Raw genomic sequence first — 8,096 nt, forward strand, 5'->3', positions numbered from 1 at the left:
CTGAATTAAATGCACAATATAACGAATACAGACAACAAGGCTGTATTACAAACATCAAACATGCTAAGAGACTAGATCTTAATTATTCTCACAACAAAAAAGAAATGACAATCATGTGATGCGAGAGGAGTGATAGCTAAGCCCATAGTGGCAATCACATTGCAATACATAAATGTGTCAGATTAACATGTTGTATACCTAAAATTTACACATGGTTATAGGGCAAATATATTTTGATTTTTAAAAAAGGAAATATCTAGGGCCTTTATCTGTTTCTTCCCAATGGCTTCTTTGTCCCTGTGCAAGTGGATCCCCCTTTTCTAAAGCACCAACCAAGCATATAAAAGGGTATCCCCAGGGAGCAGCCTCCTCAGGTGACAAAAGGTCATCTTAACACCCTTTCCCAAGGATAAAAAGGAGTCACCCAATCTTCCATTTATATAATCTTCAAAGCCACCTGAATAACTTTCTTGAAAAAAAGATCTGCTCCAAGTCTGCTTGCTTTTCCACCAAAACAAGTAAGCTGCAATTTGCAAATAGCAATTTCTTAAAGATCTGAGTGTCATGCCATTCCTGCAATTTCTGCAAAGCGCATACATTGCTTCTTTAATAAGAAAAAAGTTTATATTTTTTATTAAGACATAATCTTTATTATATGGGTTCCTCATAGTTTATTTGTGTAGAGTATCATGACCATAAAGGACGATCCAACAGCTAAAAGTGATTAAAAATCATTTACCTATATTTCTCAAAAAGCATAAATGGGATCCAAATATAGTTCAGATTGACTTAAAAAAAAAAAAAAAGAACTAAAGAAAGAAACCTTTCTTTCCACTCCTAGCCACAACTGGCCCAGCACTGATTTTCTCTCTTTCTCCTTTCTCTCCTCAACCCCAAAATCTGCTTTCCTGACTCTCTAATCAGAAAAAAAAAATCAAGAATTGAGAAGGAAAGTACAGGATTTATTTTGGTCGTCTGGGGAACACTGATAACTCTGCTACTATAGACATACTATTTGGCGGGCTGTCCTGTCCAACTTAGGAAAGCCACCACACAATGCTGTGCACACTTAGACCAAAGTTCCAGAACTGTCCCTGCTGGGAGCAGGTGGAGAGTGGGATTGTCTGATGAAAATGCACAGGAAGTATAACACTCTACCATTCTTATCATACGGGTACAGTACAATGGGGGAATCTACTTTTAGCTCAGAACTCCATCAGCAAGTGTCTTTTCATTCAAGGTGATGAAAACCCTCTTCCTTTTACACAGTGTGAGGACCATTGCCACCAACCTGGGCATTCTGGTGAAAAAGTCAGAGGTAGAAAAATATGAAGATTTCTCAGGAATAGGAACACAGACAGTCAGCATTTTGTGCTTGTTGGGCTATATTAGAGGAAAGGGTTGCTTTCCATGAGAATCATTGAAAAATGACTAGATCCTTAATGACTTCTCTTTGAGCAGGTGGGATTAGTTATTAGAGCCTATTGTAAGTAGCCAACTTGGGAAACACAGATGATCACTAAAACCTAAGGAAGAAGAATTATCCTAGGCCAGCACTGAGAGTTACCACCAGCCGTCTCCTGAAGATGAGTAGACCGGCATCATCATTTATGTATCTTTCTGGTTCATTTATGACAAGTGTGCATAGTAAATTTTTTATTCCAGAATGAGGCTCCCATCATTTTTCACAAGTCCTTCTCATGCATTACTTCAGAGCAACTGGTACACACCTATATGTCTTACTAGCTGGCATCTGTTCTAAATGGTCAGGGACAATGACAGACCTGTTGTTAGTTTTTTTAACAGTAGCCCTTATATGCATACCAGGATCAGTCAAGATTCAGGTGTCTATAATGAGAAAAACTAAGGGAAACAAGATGACTTATAGAATTCCTTCTTAATGAAATGTATCATAATATGATTGCGCTACCCATTATATAAACTCACCTGTTTTGTTGTTAAAGAAAAATGTTAAAAAAATAAATAAATAAAATAAAAATTAAAAAAAAACTAAATAAAAAAAAAAAAGAAAAAAGAAAAATGTTAAAGCTGAGACAGAAATGCTGTGCCACAGGTGTGGTTTGGGGTATTTATCTACTTCTCACCTTAGACCTTTATATAAATCTGTATATGGCAGAAACTGTATCTGCCTTCCTAATAACCATTCTTCCCTTTTATCCTATGTAATATAGACAGAAGTCATGTGCCAAGCTAAAACAATGCATTTTTGGGAAGATGAGTGGCTAATGGCACATAAATGGAAGTCATTTGGTGGAGTTTTACAGGAAAAAAAATTTTTTATCTGAAAAGATTATTTTTATTTATTTTTTAAATAAATTTATTTTTTATTGGTGTTCAATTTGCCAACATATAGAATAACATCCAGTGCTCATCCCATCAAGTGCCCACCTCAGTGCCCGTCACCCAGTCACCCCCACCCCCCCAACCTGCCCACCTCCCCTTCCACCACCCCTAGTTCGTTTCCCAGAGTTAGGAGTCTTTCATGTTCTGTCTCCCTTTCTGATATTTCCCACTCATTTCTTCTCCTTTCCTCTTTATTCCCTTTCACTATTTTTTATATTACAGGAAAACTTTTTTTGGAAGACTTCCTTTTGCCTTTGTCCCTTCCTCTGATCTGACGCTTAGAATGCAAATGTGACGGCTGGAGCTACAGTGGCTTTACTGACACCATGAAGCAATCTTGAACATGAAAGCCATATATTGAGAGTAGGGGGACAGAAAGATGGCAGGTTCTTGAGTCTTGGTTCACATCTTGAAGCTACCATAATATTAGCCCTGGACAACTGACTGAAAGAAAAATAAACACCTATATTATAATCCCTGCATTCAGATTTTCTGTTACATGAAGACTTCATTATAATTCATACTCTACAATATCCTCAAGATATGAAAATATAGCAATTCCCTTAATCCTTGTGCCAACCAACAACTGATAACCAGAGATGTAAAATAAAATATTACAGAATATTAAATTTAATAATAAGAAAAAGGACATTGAGGGCACCTGGGTGGCTCAAGTGGTTGAGCCTCAGACTCTTGGTTTCAGCTCAGGTCATGATCTTAGGGTCATGAGATCGAGCCCAGCATCCAGCTCTGTCCTCAGTGGGGAATCTGCTAGACATGCTCTCTCTCCCACTCCCTTTGCCTCTCCCCTGCTGGTGCATTCACACACACACATTCTCCCTCTCTAAAATAAATAAATTTTGTAAAAAAGAAAAATAACTGCAATAATAATAATAACCCCATTTTGCAGATAAGAACCTTGAAATCCACAGACATGAAGTGACTTATCCAAAATATCAGATCCTGAGCAAAATATCCATAGTCAAAACTAAATCTTTAATCTCCCAACTCCAGTTATCTTCAACCCACAAGGAGGCCAGCTCCCTCCAGCAAGCCCAAATGATGGTTCCTCTCTGGCATTGCCAAAAACAGCCCATGCTATCTCCTTGCATCAAACTCCCTTTCTGCTGCCTCTCTCTCCCTCTCAAGGGGACCTCTGAGAGTTTCCCAGGATAGAATGCTAACCTATATCTGAAAAGGCACTTCCGCATCAAACAAAAAATACACAAACATACAAGGAAAGGTAAGAAGTTAGAAGGTAAAATTACTCTAAAACAAAAGTCAACAAAATAAAGTTCCTGAGCAAAATCTGGCCCACTGTTTGTTTCTGTAAATAAAGTTTTGTTGGAACACAGCCCTGCCTATTCCTTCATGTGTCACCTTTGGTTGCTTTTGCACAACAGCAGAGTTGAGTAGATGCAACAGAGACCAAATGACTTGAGAAGGTGAACATTTTACTATCTCGTTCTTTGCAGAAAAGGTTTGCTGACCCCTGATATATGATACAAGAATAAGCATAGTTGGTGACACTCATCAACAGTGACCATCTGCCCATCCAAAAAACACCACAAGCTTCAGAGGTGGCCACTAAAGGCCACAGGTCTATGTGTTTGCTCTCTCCAGCTCCAGCAGGTACAAGACAGGAGACATACACACACCCAGATCCTCTCTCAAATGCCAACATTCAGACAACGGCCAAGCATTTAATGTTTGTACTTTTCTCTTTTTTTCTTTTTATTATGAGAAAACCACAAGCCACTAAAATACAAGTAAAGGTCAATGAGCCAGTTAAGAGAGAGTGACAGGGCAAGTTATGAGAGAGATGCTGTCAGAGCATCTGTGAGATTTCAACCAATCACACCCCATGGATAAGGAACAAACGGCACATCTGAAGAGTCGGAAAAGGTCAGGGAAGACTAGGTGGATGATATTAAAAGGAAATAAGGAAAATTGGAAAAGGCAAAGTATTTGTAAGTGGGGGCAGGAGAGACAGATGGACTGTCACGAAGGGTAAATTGCTCTGAGAGAGGATGAGAAATGTGCCAAAAGCTGAGAGAAAATCAAATCCTCGACCCACCACATGAGGTGGGGAGAGGAATAATAAAGATAAGTCTGCAAGCAAAATGATGTACAAATGGTATTTTTTCCAGAAATAGACTAATAAAATGCAGATGAAACCCATCAAATTGAAAAATGCTTTTCATCACTTGAAACACAGCACACTGTGCTGAAAAGTGTACGGTCAAAGAAGCCAGATAGGAAGGCGTTAGTATTCTGGTGCCATCGCTTACTACAGCACCCACTTCAAAATTAATTTAGTAAAAAATTCTGTAAGTGATCTTGCTTACCTGGCTTGGCTCACTATAGATACCAAAATCTTGACTGATCCTGGTATTTATATCAGGGGGACCCCTCAAAATATCTAATGACAGGTATGTCATCGGTGCTGGCCAATCAGAGCAGATGCCTACTGGTAAGCCACTCAGGTGTAGACCAGCTGAGTAGTAACGCTGGTACACACCGTAATGTCTAGGGTGGATTTGTGAAGAAGGACTGGAGCCTCACTCTGAAGTGAGTACTACTTACTCCATACATGTGTCCTAAGTGAACTGGGAGGAGACATGAAGTTGGTACCAGTCCATGCTTCCTTCTCAGGAAGGGCTGTGATAACTCTCAGTGCTTGCCTGGTGTACATCCTCCTTCCTCCAGGTTTTGGAGATCTTCCCCATCATTTCCCAAGGTGGCTTTCTCCTGCACACCCTAATCATTAATATGACCTTTTCCAAGAAAAGTCTTGAAAGATTTAGTCATTTTTAATAGTTTTCTAAGAAAGGCACGCCTTTCTTCTAATGTCATCCAACCAGCACAAAATGTTGGCTGGCTGCACTCCTGTCCATGAGGAATCTCCATATTTCTCTGACTCTTTTTCAACAGTCCACTCACTGAGACAAAAGGAAGGGTTTTCATCTCTTTGAGTGGGAAGAGACATTTGCTGATTGAAAGGTGAGCTGAAAATAGATAGAAGGTATATCACTTAATCCTTCTGAGTCTCAGTTTCCATACCGAAAAATGATTGTAGCAGGATGAAGAAATTATTTTAGCAGCTGGTACATATCGGAGACAGGATGAGAACATGAGATATATGGTTGAACTTCTGGTTGAAAAACAGTCTTCCACACACCCACTAAAGAACCCCTGTATCTCTTACTTTATTTGGGGGGGGGGGCAGGGGGAGAGAAATCAAATGAAACAAGAATTTGGATTTAGGATAGCATAGCAAAGTGAGAAAAACCCCATCTGAGAGCCAAGTCCAGAGGCCGAGGTGTCAGTCTCCTTTTTGGTAGTAATGGGCCACATGCCCTTCAGCTGACAATGCTCTTCTTCTGGGCCACAGTTTTCCCACCTGTCAAATGGAAAGCTCAAATCCAGAACAACGTTTTCTCTGGGGCTCCAGTGAGATGCTTTGGTGGCCACAGAGGATAATGATGGACACTGGGGACCCCATCCTTTCCCCATTGGCAACCCAACTCTACCTGAATAATTTGCCATAATCTGTTTTATAATATTTGATCACCTAACGTTTCACTTGAAAGAAGGCACCCATTATTTAAGGAGCTAAAAAGTGGTAAAACCGTCATTCATATTCTATGCTTCTATACCAAGAGAATTTTTTATGATCCTTTAAAAATTTTGTTGTCGGATAAAAATGTAATACTTGAGGTTAAAATCGAAAGGCAGCAGGAAAAATATGGAAGATTATGTATGGTACTTAATACTAAATACTCACACATGATATTTAGTGACAAATCATGCTAAGAAAATGGGTTTTTTTCTTTCTACTTCAAAATGGGAGTGGATACTTGGATGATCTTTTGATTGACATTACTTGTAATAAATTGCCTATGTAGCATGCCTTTTTGGAAATGTTTTTTCTGAACTCCATGTTACCTCATCTTCCTGTCTTTTTTTTTTTTTTTTTTTTTTAAGATATACTTGAGAGAAAGAGAGAATGTGCGTATGAGTAGGCGGAGGGGGAAAGGAAGAGGGAGACAGAGTTGTAAGCAGACTCCATCTACACTTAAGTGCCAAGCCAGACACAGGAATCGATCTCACAGCCCTGAGATCATGACTTGAGCCAAAATCAAGAGTAAGACGCCCAACCGACTAAACTACCCAGGCACCTCTCAACCTCCTGTCTTTAAGCACCCACCAGAAAGCACACAGCTTGCCTGAAAAGGCAGAGTATTCATTTACCATTCCTGCTGTGGAAAATCACCACCAATTTAGTGGTTCGAAACAATGCAGATTTATTACTTTACCCTTCTGGAGGTCCAAAGTCTGAAGAGAGTCTCGTTTGGCTAAAATCAAAGTGTTGGCAGAGCTATGTTTTCTCCTGGAAGGTCTAGGGGAGAATCTGTTCTTTTGTCTCTCTGGCTTCCAGAGGCTGCCCATATTCCATGGCTCACTGCCCCATCCACCTTCATCACCAACAATGGCCATTTGAATCTCTCACACATCTCCCTCTAACCTGACTCTCCTGCCTCCCTCGTTCCCATAGATGGACACTTGTTATTACATCTCACTCACCCAGATAATCCAGGATCATCTCCCCATCCAAGAGCAGCTGACTGGCAACTTTAATTCCATTTGCAACCTTCACTCCCCCTTGCCATACACCATAACATATTCACAGATTCTGGAAATCAGAACAGGAACCTCTTTGAGGGTTGGAAGGAGGACATTATTCTGTCTACCACAGGCACTACACAGACACTCAGGACCTGCCAAAGCAGGAGGCGGGTGGGAAATGATGGAGTCAGGGAGGTTCATTACCAAGACATCTGCAAGCACTAGTGGCAGAGTAGAAGGATGAACTAAAATTAAAGTATCAGGAGACGAAAGTACAAGTTGAGAACTCTGCTCAAACAAGTTGGCATCAGAGCCGGAAGTATTTGTCAAAGGTGAGAATGGAGAGAAGGACTAGGGTCAGCAGTAGGAGATGACCAGAGTCAACAGAGTCAACTGTAGGCAGCAGATTAAGAGGAAGTAGGACTGGTGCTGGGAATCTGAGTTTCAAGCACCCCAATAATGATCACTATGATTGCCTTTTATTTACTTTCAAAAGACTTTATTTATTTATTTGACAGAGAGAGAGCAAAACAGGGGGAGCAGGAGAGGGAGAAGCAGGCTCCCCGCTGACCAGGCTCCCCGCTGACCAGTCCAATGTGGGACTCGATCCCAGGTCCCTGAGATCGTGACCTGAGCCGAAGGCAAACACTTAACTGACTGAGCCACCCAGGCTTCCCCATGACTGTCCTTTATTGAGGGCTTATTACATGCCAAATATAATAGTGAGCACTTTATAATCACTCTGATTCAACCCTTATAACAATCCTATGAGATAAGTGGTGTTGGCCCCATTTCAAAGATGAGAAACTAAAGCTGAGAGAAGGGAAGTAACTTGGCCAAGGAGACACGCAGGTTTTCCAGCTGGGATTCTAAACTGGGTTTGCCTGACTACAAGGCTGAAAGGCCTGCCAGTCATCACACATGGCCTTTACAATGGAATTGAGATATTTTGCCAGACAGGGTGGGAAAGGGTCTTACAACAATTTTGCTACTCAGTAACTTTGCATTTTTAATCCAAAACAAGTTTGTGTGATCAAAAATGAATCTAAAATAATTTTTAAACATTCCCAACTTGGAAGTTCTTATTTGAAGCATTTTTGACC

The sequence above is a fragment of the Vulpes lagopus genome, chromosome 12 (assembly GCF_018345385.1).
Source record: "Vulpes lagopus strain Blue_001 chromosome 12, ASM1834538v1, whole genome shotgun sequence".
Classification (NCBI taxonomy): domain Eukaryota; kingdom Metazoa; phylum Chordata; class Mammalia; order Carnivora; family Canidae; genus Vulpes; species Vulpes lagopus.